The sequence below is a fragment of the Stegostoma tigrinum genome, chromosome 41 (genome assembly GCF_030684315.1).
Source record: "Stegostoma tigrinum isolate sSteTig4 chromosome 41, sSteTig4.hap1, whole genome shotgun sequence".
Taxonomy (NCBI): Eukaryota; Metazoa; Chordata; class Chondrichthyes; order Orectolobiformes; family Stegostomatidae; genus Stegostoma; species Stegostoma tigrinum.
The window spans coordinates 16,432,344-16,444,618 of NC_081394.1; the positions used below are offsets into that span (position 1 = coordinate 16,432,344).

General features: G+C 41.8%; 1 pseudogene; it reads right to left on the reverse strand.

The window, feature by feature from the left end:
- Positions 1-12,275, reverse strand: part of LOC132206714 (myelin-associated glycoprotein-like) — a 43,951-nt pseudogene that overhangs the window by 5,356 nt on the left and 26,320 nt on the right.

The window sequence follows — 12,275 nt, forward strand, 5'->3', positions numbered from 1 at the left end:
CACAACTAAAATTCTCCAGCCCATCAAGGTAAGTAATTGAGAGATTCTGTCGTGAGTTTGAACGCAAATAATGATCAATTATTAACATTGACTGTGAAGCACTTTGACAGATCATGAGAAGGTGGAAGTTGAGATATCAATGCAGTTTCCTTATTCACAAATCACAAAACTGAGGCATACACTTCAGTTCAGTATGAAGATAGTACTTAACTCTCAGTCAGTATTGAGGGAGCGCCTCACTGTCTGAAGGTCAGTACTGAGCATGTGCCGCACTGTTGAAGGATCAGTACTGAGGGAGTACTGCGCTGTTGGGGGATCAGTACTGAGGGAGTGTTGCACTGTTGAAGGATCAGTACTGAGGGTGTGCCTTGCTGTTGGGGGATCAGTACTGAGGGAGTGTTGCACTGTTGAAGGATCAGTACTGAGGGTGTGCCTTGCTGCTGGAGGATCAGTGCTGCGGGAGTGCTGGACTGTTGGAGGGTCAGCACTGAGGATGTGACACAATATCTGTGGGTCGGTACTGAGGGAGAGCCTCACTGTCGGAGGTAAGTGAGTACCTAACATAGTCAGAGGGTCAGTACTAAGAGAGTTGCAGCACTGATAGATGGTCAGTTACTGAGGGGATGCCACACTCTCTGACAGTCAGTGCAAAAGGAAGGCCTCACCGTCTGAATGTTGGCAATGATTCTGAAATCTGTAATTCGATATACGTTTTTCTGCCCTCTCAGTCAGACATAAAAGCTCTGAGATTGCTCAATTGAAACCTGGTATGCAGCACTTTGGAAATGTGGGAGTTTGCTGTGCACCATGTAAACTTTTTCAGCAAAGTTGAATGAAGAATGTCCATATTTACATTGCACTGTCAGTATGAGGGTCTGCACTGATGAAACAGTTGGATAACTGACTCTGCAGGTGAGAGTTTGCCCCTGGTGTCTAAGTGATAGTGTCAGGCTCAGAACAGAAGTATAGGTCAGAGTGACACCATGCTGAGTTACAGTGTTTGACACTGATCCAGGTACTGCAGTGGGAGTGTCCCAGGTTAAGGCAGGTGGTGTTCCATTGCATGTTGTGTTGAAGGTGCAGCTCAGGTGCACGCGCTTCCCTGCAATAATTTCCATACAGAATATCATGGGTTAATCTGTGAAATCTAGCACACAGAGAATTGATCTTTTTAGGTAAATATTATGTGGAGCATCAGCCCAAATAGAAATCACAGTGGTACATGACAAAACACGTTCTCCAGGATGATCTCAGATCAGTTAGCACTGAAGATGGAGGAGTGCATCCTACATGTAGTCCCACCACTTCCTGAATCACAATGTAAAATAAAAATACTTTTCCCAGTGACCAAAATGGTGAATCAACTCCTGAAGCCTCTTCTAAGGATGCCTACCCTGAAGAAGTTACCCTCCTCCCTCCAGAAAAACCTCAGGAGATCTCTCTCCCACTGCAACTCTCTTGTAATCTCTTTGGCCTTGAAGCTGCTTGACCACATCCTGAAACAAACCAGGTACTACAGCCACGTCACCTTCCTCAGCACCTGCCTACAGAACCAGATCATCGCCAATGGACTACAGTCCACATTCAAGTCTTCCCAATTTTGCTCCTACCGTGACAATATCTACTTGGGCTTGAATTGCTGGACAATTCTGCATCAATTGGCTGTGTGATCGGAAACTTTAGGCGTGTTTTGATGTTTTGGTGATGAACCGGAATTAGTCAATGAATTTAAATCAAGCACTTAGCGCTTGAAAGCCAATTGAATTTAAATATGGCGGCTTTGACAAGGCCGGACCAATGCTAGTGGTAGAAAATTGATATTTCATCCAAGACATATAAGGAAAGAGTTTTTGAAAATTATGTGTGACCGAATCACCAGCTGAGAAATAAGCACCTAGCTCTCACAAGTAATCGCTAAGCTCTCTAAGAAAGCACCATCTTATCCATAAAAGATACCACAGCACTTCGAACTAAGATTCTTCACAGGGAAAATATCCCAGACAGTGGGATCAGTGGAAGAAAAGCATTTACAACTTGAGAACTGCAGAAGAAATGTGTTTATGACTAGAGAAACAGTGGAGAAGACAGAGCATTATGGAAGGCACATTCTGTGTGGACTTTGACAGATTAAATTTTATTTTTTTTAACTGACCACTTGGGTTATTTCAGTGGGACTTGTGCTTATTGGAATAGCATACCAGTGGAATTTTATTTAGTCAGGGAATAGTTACGAGTTAGGGGGAAATTGTACAGTTTGTTAGCAGTTCTGCTGATTTGTTCACTGTTAGGGTTAAATAAATAAATTGTTACTCATTACGTATAAAGTGAATATAAAGGATTTTCTTTCATTCAAACTCCCCTTCTCTGTAACAGTTTACAGGGCTCATCTGGGATCTGGTTGGTTTGTGTACAGGATTTGGACAGATTTAAAGAGACTTGGGGATTCGTGTCCTACATCTTGAAATAAAACAAAGGTGAGAAAAATCTGTTTAATTTCTGTCACTTGTGCTTGTTTAAAGCAAAAGTGAAGGAAATGGCTCTTCACATTGCTAAAGAGGATTTGGGGTTTGAAGATGCTTTCCAAATATGCCAAGAAAGTTTAGAAAGACAGTGGAAGGATATAATTTCAGACTTAGCAAACAGGCTAGATTGGGGTTTAACTAGGGAGAAGAGGAAAGCTGAAATTGTAAAGGAGTTAGTCAAGCACTTAGTGATAGCAGAAAAAAAGGTTAAGTGCAGTGGAGTTAAAAAAGAAAATTTAGTATTAGACAATTAGAACATAGAACACAGAACATAGAACAATACAGTGCAGAACAGGCCCTTCGGCCCTTGATTTTGCACCGACCTGTGAACTAATCTAAGCCCCTCCCCCTACACTATCCCATCATCATCCATATGCTTGTCCCAGGACTGCTTAAATGCCCCTAATGTGGCTGAGTTAACTACATTGGCAGGCAGGGCATTGCACGCCCTTACCACTCTCCGAGTAAAGAACCTGCCTCTGAGATCTGTCTTAAATCTATCACCCCTCAATTTGCAGCTATGCCCCCTTGTACAAGCCGACATCATCATCCTCGGAAAAAGACTCTCACTGTCCACCCTATCTAATCCTCTGGTCATCCTGTATGTCTCTATTAAATCCCCTCTTAGCCTTCTTCTCTCCAATGAGAACAGACCCAAGTCCCTCAGCCTTTCTTCATAAGATCTTTGCTCCAGACCAGGCAACATCCTGGCAAATCTTCTCTGCACCTTTTCCAATGCTTCCACATCCTTCCTGTAATGTGGCAACCAGAACTGTCTGCAATATTCCAAGTGAGGCCGCAATAGCGTTTTGCAGCATGACATCACGGCTCCAGAACTCAGTCCCTCTACCAATAAAACCTAACATACCATAAGCCTTCTTAACAGCACTATCAAGCTGGGTGGCAACTTTCAGGGATCTATGTACATGGACACCAAGATCCCTCTGCACATTCACACGACCAAGAATCTTCCCAGCGAGTTTTGAGAAGATTTGTAGCTCAGGTTGAGGTTCTGGATGTGAGTTTGCTCGCTGAGCTGGAAGGTTCGTTTTCAGACGTTTCGTCACCATTCTAGGTAACATCATCAGTGAGCCTCCGGTGAAGCGCTGGTGTTATGTCCCATCTTTCCATTGACCCCGTATTCTGCCTTCCTATTATTCTTCCCAAAGTGAAGCACCTCACATTTATCTACATTGGACTCCATTTGCCACCTTTCAGCCCAATTCTGCAGTTTATCCCAGTCTCCCAGTAACCTGCAACATTCTTCCACACTGTCCACCACTCCACCGACTTTAGTGTCATCTGCAAACTTACCAACCCATCTACCTATGCCTGCATCCAAGTCCTTTCTAAAAATGACAAACAGCAGTGGTCCCAAAACAGATCCTTGAGGCACACCACTAGTAACCAGACTCCAGGCTGAACATTTTCCATCAACCACCACCGTTGCCTTCTTACAATTGGAGTTAGAGGATAAAGAACAGCAAAGAAGAGCCAGATCAGAAGAAAGGCAAAGAACGTTTGAGTTGGAAAAGATGAAGTTGGAACTTGAAACAAAAATACTTCAAATGGCAGAAGGAAGAGTACAAGAAGTGAGGATGAGCATGCTCATTGTAGTCAACAGTCTGGTAGGGATTATTACAAATATGTCAAAACATTGTCAAAATTCAATAAAAAGGATGCAGAAGCCTTGTTTAAAAATTTCCTTTGAGAAGTTGGCTAGGCAGATGAACAGGCCAGAGACTTTGTGGGTAATGTTAATTCAGACCAAGTTCGTAAGCAGGGCGACTGAGGTGTTTGCAGCACTGTCAAGGGAGGTATCAGGAGACTGTGAAGGAGTAAAACAGGCTATTTTGAGTACTCACAGATCGGTATCAGTAGCACATAGACAACAGTTCAGAAATATAAGGAAGGAACCAGCTCAGACTCAGGTCCAGTTTGAAAGAATTAAAAACAGCAACTTCGATAGATGGGTGAGAGCATTAAAGATAGAGAAGACATATGAGGACCTTAAAGAGATTTAGTTGATAGAGGAGTTTAAAAATTCACTTCCAGAAATGATAAAGAACTCATGTTGAGAAACAGAAAGTTCAAACAGTGAGAAGAGATGCAGAGATGGTGGGTGAATACGCATTGGTGCATACATCGAAGTTGAGCTTCTGACAGCAATTTCATTCCATGAGGGATAGAAATTAGGAACAAGGGAGATCCTTCAACAAAAAAACAAAAGTAGACCTCACTAGGAATAGGTTTCCACAGGTGAAAAAAAGAAACCCAAGAGGGTGAAAAGGAGGTGAAGGCCCTCAGTTGTTTTCACTGTAATGGATTGGGACACAAAGTCACAGGGCTTAAGAAAGGCACTGGGAAAAAGGATGTGGCAAGAAAAGAATAAATCAGTGGGATTAGTTGGGGTGGTGAAGGAAATCCCAAAAGAAGCCAAGAAGGCACAGGAGAGTGTGCAGCCTAGTCACGGGCTGGATCGTGAGTTGGTGCCCGATGACCTGTGGAATAAATGGAGAGAGATTTAGTGTTCTCCTGTATAAGATAGGTTGGAAAGTTCAATAAAGACTGGGAAGTGACAATGGGAAGGATTGAAAGAGTGTCTATTCCAGGAATACAGTTTGTTCTTGGAAATGACCCAGCAGGACAAAGGTGGGAGTGACACCGCTTGTAGTGGAGAAGCCAAAGGAAAACCAGGGAACTGAGGAGTTGAAAGAAAAATACCCTGGAATGTTTCCAGCTGTATGGTAACAGGATCCCACAGTCATAAGTAACAACAAGAAGGAAAAACCAGAGAGAGAGAGAGACAAAGGAGTTGAGGTTGAGTTAGCTGACACCGGTTTGATGAAATGGTAAAGGAAAAACCTGAACAGGTAGAGGATCAGGCAGAGCTGTTTTGTTCTGAAAGATTAATGGAGTTACAACAAAAAGATGATTCAATAAAAGGTTTATATGATGAAGCCTGCACGTAAAAGGAATTAGAATATATTCCCAAATGATACTACCTTAAGGATAGAATCCTAGGGTGAAAGTGGAGTTTGCGGCAGGTTAGTGCAGAGGAGAAATGGGCAGAAGTGCACCAGATTCTGATGCCATAGAATACAGACAGGAAGTATTGTGGTTAACACATGAATTACTTGCAAGAGGTCAGCGAGTAATGAGCAGGCCTCAGGCGAAGACACAAAAGCATTTCTAAAGGCCGGCATTACGTAAAGATGTGATTGAATTATGCCGTACCTGTCAAATATGTTAAATAGTAGGAAAGCTACAGGCAGTAATAAAACCACCTTTGATGTCAATTCACACATTTGAAGATCCTTTCGCATGACTGTAATTGATCATGTAGTTTCAAAAGTGGAAACCACAATTTGCTAACCATAATGGATGTGTGTATCAGATTTCCGGAGGCAATTCCATTACGGAATGCGAAGGCAATAAGGTTGTGGAGGGGTTCCTTTCTTTACGCATTATGGATGAGCCAGGGAGATTCAGTCAGACCAAGGGTTCAAATTTATCGCCAAACTATTTCAGGAGGTCATGGATATTTTAGGCATCAAACACTTCAAATTGAGTGCATACCATCCTGAATCCCAGGGAGCATTGGGAAGGTGGCATCAGACCCTAAAGACCATGCTGAGGGCTTATTTCCAGGACTATCCAAATGGTTGGGATAAAAGTATCCCATTTATATTGTTTGCTCTTAGGGATGTCACAAATGAATCAACTCAGTTTACTCCATTTGAGTTGATATTCATACACAAAGTAACAGGGCCTTTAAAATTAGTTAAGGAAATGGTGATAGGTCTGAAGTCAGAGATGTCACAGATGAATTATGTATCTGAGGTGAGAGAAAGATTAAACAAAGCAATTGAATTAATGAGACAATGTCTGATGGTAGCTCAGCATCTAATGAAGCAAGAAGAAGATAAGAAATTTAAAATGTGGATGTTTGCCCATGGGGATAAAGTATTGTTGCTGTTACCAATGGTACGAGATCCCTTCAAAGCAAGATTTAGTGGGCTTTATCAGATTGAGAAGAAGTTGAGTCAGGTGAATTATTTGGTAAAGATGCCAGATATGAAAAAAAACTTTACTGGGTGTGTCATGTGAATATGCTGAAGCCTTACTATGACAGGGACAGGGAACCAGAGATACAGATGTTAGTTACTGCCCCTCAGAGTGAGAAGTGAAATCTAGATGATTTGGATTTTGATGAGCCTCAAGTAAGTTAAATAATGAGGAAGTCCTTGGAGAATGGGATGGGATGGTCAGCCATCTGTCTCAGGAAAGAGAACTGAATTGAAAGGCTTGTTGCAGCAGCATGGTGACATATGTAGGAGTAGAATAGGGAGGACTAATATTGTAGCACATGAGGTTGAAGTAAAAAAATGCGGTTCCAAAAAAAAAACATCCTTACAGGCTTAATCCTCTCAAAGCTGCACAGTTACAGAAGGAAGTGGAAGCGATGGTCCAAGATGACATCACTGAGCTGTGTCAAAGTGAGTGGCATTTTCTGATCGTGTTGATTCTCAAAGCTAATAGTACTCAACGCTTCTGCGTGGATTATCAGAACGTCAATGCCATAATTAAATAAGACTCATACCCACTTCCAAAGCTGGAGGACTGTTTAGAAAAAGTTGGACAAGCCGCTTACATCACAAAGTTAGACTTACTTTTATGGTTACTGGCAAGTATGCTTGTCAGAGAGGGAGCAAAAGAAGTTTCTGTATTTATAACCCCAAATGGGCTGTATCAATTTAAAGGCACGGTGGCTCAGTGGTTAGCACTACAGCCTCACAGCGCAAGGGACCCAGGTTCAATTCCAGCCTCCGGCCACTGTCTGTGTGGAGTTTGCACATTCTCCCCGTGTCTGCGTGGGTTTTCTCTGTGTGCTCCGGTTTCCTCCCACAGTCCAAAGATGTGCAGGTTAGGTGGACTGGCCATGCTAAATTGCCTGTAGTGTTCAGGGGTGTGTGGGTTATAGACGGATGGGTCTGGGTGGGATGCTGCAAGGGGCAGTGTGGACTTGTAGGGAATCTAATCTAATCTAATGTCCTTTGGAATGAAGAATGCTTCAGCCACTTTTCAAAGACTTATGAACAGAGTTGTGGCAGGATTGACGAATTGTGCCATCTGTATAGATTTAGTGATTGTTAGCCATTCATGGAAAGATCATCTGGTGCATTTGGCAGAGGTCTTCGAAAGATTTTGAGAGGCAAAACTGGTCATAAATTTAGCAAAAACTGAATTTGTGAAGATGAAGTGACGTTCTTGAGACACAACATCGGACACGGAAGGATGACTCCAAGAAACATGAAGACAAAGGTCATCGAGAGGTTTCCAACATCATCCTTGAAGAAAGAGGTGTTTCGATTTTTGGGATGAGCAGATTCTACCAGAAGTTTGTACAAACTTTTGTAGGCTGGTGTCACCACTGATAGATTTGCTAAAGAAGTATATGAACTTTTGGTGGACAGAACAATCCCAAGAGGCATTTGAGAATTGAAAGCTGTGCCAGAACAAATTTCTTGAGACCCTTTAAAGTTGCTATTGACATCAGTGATGTAGAAGTTGGAGTTGTGTTGATACAGGAGGATGATGGCAGAATTGAAGGACCAACTGGTTATTTTCCAAAGAGGCTAAATATCCACCAGAGAAAATACTCCGCCATCAAAAAAGACTTATTAGGTTTGGTACTGGCCTTACAACTATTTAACATTTATGTTACAAAAAACGTTTCTGAGATGTTTGTGAATACAGACCTCAACCCTCTCACCTTTTTGGAAAGATTTGGAAAGGCTATTTTGTTGAAATCCCATGTTACAGGCTTTTAGTTTACAGATTGTACATGTTGTGGGTCATAAAAATGTCATTACATACTTGTTAGCACAGGTTTGAAAGAAAATATGCAGATAAGATTTGACTGTATTGGTTCTATGTTATATATGTATACAAAATTAGTGTTAAAAGTATAACATTAGATTACCAACCTCTGTATATTGTGACAATGGTGTCAAAATTGTTTAAAAAGACATCTTTTCATTATGATGGTTCTTTATTTTTAAGGAGGGTGGTGTTATGAAGTTGCATAAAGTACTCATGAATTTGGGAGGCAGGAAGGTAGAATTTGTTTGTAAAAGATGATAAGGGAGAACAGTACATGGTTCCTTTAAGAGATAAAGTATGTTTCTAAGCTTAGAAATTTGTACAGAAAAGAAAAGAGTCTGTATGTAGCTGAAGATGTACAGCCAGTTTTAAAATGGAAATGTTTTAACAATTGGTTGTGAGATTGGAAACCTTAGGTGTGTTTTGATGTTTTGGCAATGATCTGAGAATCAGCCAATTAATTTAAACCAAGCACTTAGCAACTGAAAGCCAACTGAATTTAAACCCTCTCCGATGAAGGGTCTAAGCCCGAAACATCAGCTTTTGTGCTCCTGAGATGCTGCTTGGCCTGTTGCGTTCATCCAGCTTCACACTTTGTTATCTTGAATTTAAATCTGATGGTTTTGACAAGCTAGAACCAATACTATTGGAAGAAAATTAATATGTTATCTAAGGTATATAACGAGACGGCTTTTGAAAATTGGTGTGAGCGTGAACCGCCGCCTGAGAAATAAGCATCTAGCTCTCATAAGAAATTGCTGAGCTCTCTAAGAAAGAGCCATCTTATCCATAAAAGCTTGCACAGCACTTCTAGCTAAGATTCTTTACAGAAAAACATCCCTGACAGCAGGATCAATGGAAGAAAGGTGTTTATGGCTTGAGAACAGCAGAAGAAAAGTGTTTATGACTGGAGAGACAGAGCATTCCAGAAGACACATTCTGCATGGACTTTGACAGACTAAGTTTTAATTTATTTTCTTTCTGCTTGGGTTATATAAGAGGCACTTGTGTTTGTTCGAATACTATACTAGCAAAAATTTTGTTCAGTTAGTAAATAGTTAAGAGTTGGGTGGCATTGTTTATTTTTGTTAGTAGTTCTTGTTAATTTGTTCACTGTTTGGGTTAAATAAATTGCTACTTGTTACTTATAAAGTGACAATTGGGGATTTTCTTTCATTTAACTTCCCCTTCTCTGTAACATTGAAAAAGAGGGTTTTTTAAAACACCTTTGGCAGAGGTGCAAAGAGGGGCAATTAGCATAGAGGCCCAATGCAATAGAGAAGGGGGTTGGTAATCATGGAGAAAAAACAACTCTCAAAAAGTGTAAATTAAAGTGCAAAAAGAGAGCATTGAAGGTGGACTTGTCCCCAGATTTAGCACTGACCCCAATCCAGACACTCAAACATTTGAGCAACATGCCTCTAGACTGAGCTCTGCATGTGTTGAGAGCAAAACTAAATATGGAACAGAATTTTTGACATGTTCTTATCTTCATTGGCTGCTTTTCTTTTCTTGTCTCTGTTAGTTATCTTGCATCCTTTCTGAGGTTTCTAGCACAATGACAATGGATAGGAAGTAGTTGATGCTGTACAGCCTGTCTATTCTAGGAGCTGCTGTGTTGCTTTCATGGGTAGTTCTGATGGAAGTCAACAAAATGCACAAATGTCAGAAAATTGCAATCCAATATTTCTTTTCAGAGTAAATATCATTCCCCAGTTTTTAATCATGGCTCACTCGCCATGACTGAATCATTGTTCAGTGAATTCCAATGGTTAACAAGGCTTCAGCTTTATTATAATCACCATAGATTTCCCATTCCTTCATCTCCATTCTCCACTTCTTGCCACTGTAACCTGCTCTAGATCGGCAATGTCCATCGTAAGATCTCTGTGCTCCTCCACTACCATTGTCAGTGAGCACAGGGTGACGTGTGACCCAGACTTGGTGTGAGTGTGTACACTAGCTCACTGCTGAATTGGTTCCCAATCAAAGATCAATAAGAAAGTCTTGGTGAAAGTTAATCGAACATAAATATGTCTGAGATAATGATGCCATTACCTTGGAGAAGTGACAGCAGGAAGAAAGATTTTCTAATCATTGTCCTCTCCCAGATATTTTATCAGCTCCTCCCACTCAGGTTCTGAAAGCGAAAGGATTACTGAAACCTCATGTCTTGTCCGATAGCTGTTGAGAGATCAGAATGTCTTTTAGACAATCTCCTCACAGAGTATTTTGATTCTCCGTGGGATGATAGGTGCTCAGCAGAGAGTTACGAGGCCTCAAGAAAGTAAAACAATGCACAAGTTGAATTTCTATGGTGCCTCTCGCCTCCCCAGCATCTGCCAAATCTCCTGTCTCTGCACTTGCCTTGTCCATTGCTCTAGAAAGATGTTCAGTATGAATGAGTTGAGCCTTATTGCTCGGTCTCAATCAATAGAAATCTTTTAAGACATCAATCACTGGAATACGTCTTTTGAAAGCCGTAACGTCAACAAAAGATGATGTCGATCCTGGAAATTAGTGCATGTCATTATATTATTTACCCTGGGCCTGTCTGCATGTTCTACGTGGCCTGTTCCTGTGCTGCTCCGCCATGTACTTAGCATCCCTACACTGTGGAAGCAGGCCATTCAGCCCATTGGGGACAAACTGACCCTCTGAAGAGCATCTAACCCAGACTCACCCCTCACCCTAGCCCTGCATTTCCCACCCTACACAATTTAGGAAATTTAGCATAGCCAATCCATAACCTGCACATCTTTGGACTGTGGGAGGAAACAGAAGGAAACACATGCAGACATGGGGAGAATGTGCAAACTCCACACAGACAGTCACCCAAGGGTGGAAGCAAACCTGGGTCCCTATCGCTGTGAGGCAGCAGCACGAGCCACAGAGCCTCCATGCTACTCCCTACTTAATTTACATTTTCAATGTGTCACTGTGAGCAAGTTTGGGAATTTCAAAGTGATAAAGCAGGAGCCTGCACAGCATTACAAACAAAATGTTAGCCCTTTGTATAACCTTATATTGTCTCTGTGCAGACTTGGGTAGTATTTAACATTTTTCGATGGGGTGGAATAGGCCTTCTCCTGTTCCTCTCTCACAGATCTGAGGGGCTGAATGGACCTCCTCCTGTTTCCATGTCACAGGCTCAAGGGGCTGAATTGGTCTCAACCTGTGTGTAACAGGTTCAAGTGGGCTAAATGGACCTCCTGTCCTGTGCAAACTGGGGAATTTGAGTGGACCTCATTCTGTTCATGTCTCACAGGAATTGAGAATTGATCTCCGTTCAAGTTCCAAGCCCAGAGCTCCATTATAAGTAGAAATCTATTGAAGGCTTCGATCATCTGAAGCAAAAGCAGAAGTTGCTGGAAAAGCTCAGCAGCTCTGGCAGCATTTGTGAAGAGAAGTCAGAGTTAATGCTTTGGGTCTGGTGACCCTGAGAACATTCAATCATTGGAAGGTGTTTTTGGAAAGTCACAGTAATATCAAAGATATTGATTGTGGGAGTGAATTACAATCACTGCATTGCTTTCCTATCACCTGTCCAAATGCTCGCCTGGGCAGTTACTGCCAGAACCCTCTGCTTGGACTGAATGACCTCTTCCTTTGCTGCTACCTACAGTGTAATTATTTATAAAGTGCAGATGTGTGACTCTGTGTCAGAGTGAGGAAGTGGACAACATGAGAATCTCCACAAAATGTTGCTTTTGTTGAAAATAGTTGAACATTTAAACTTGATTCTGTGATATTTCTGTTCAGTGTCAGGCAGCAGATCACATGCAGTTTCTACACTGGCTCTGGGGCTTTAGACTTCTCTCCCTTACTCCGAGGCAGAAAGCTGAGATAGGGAGACCCCTTTCCAGA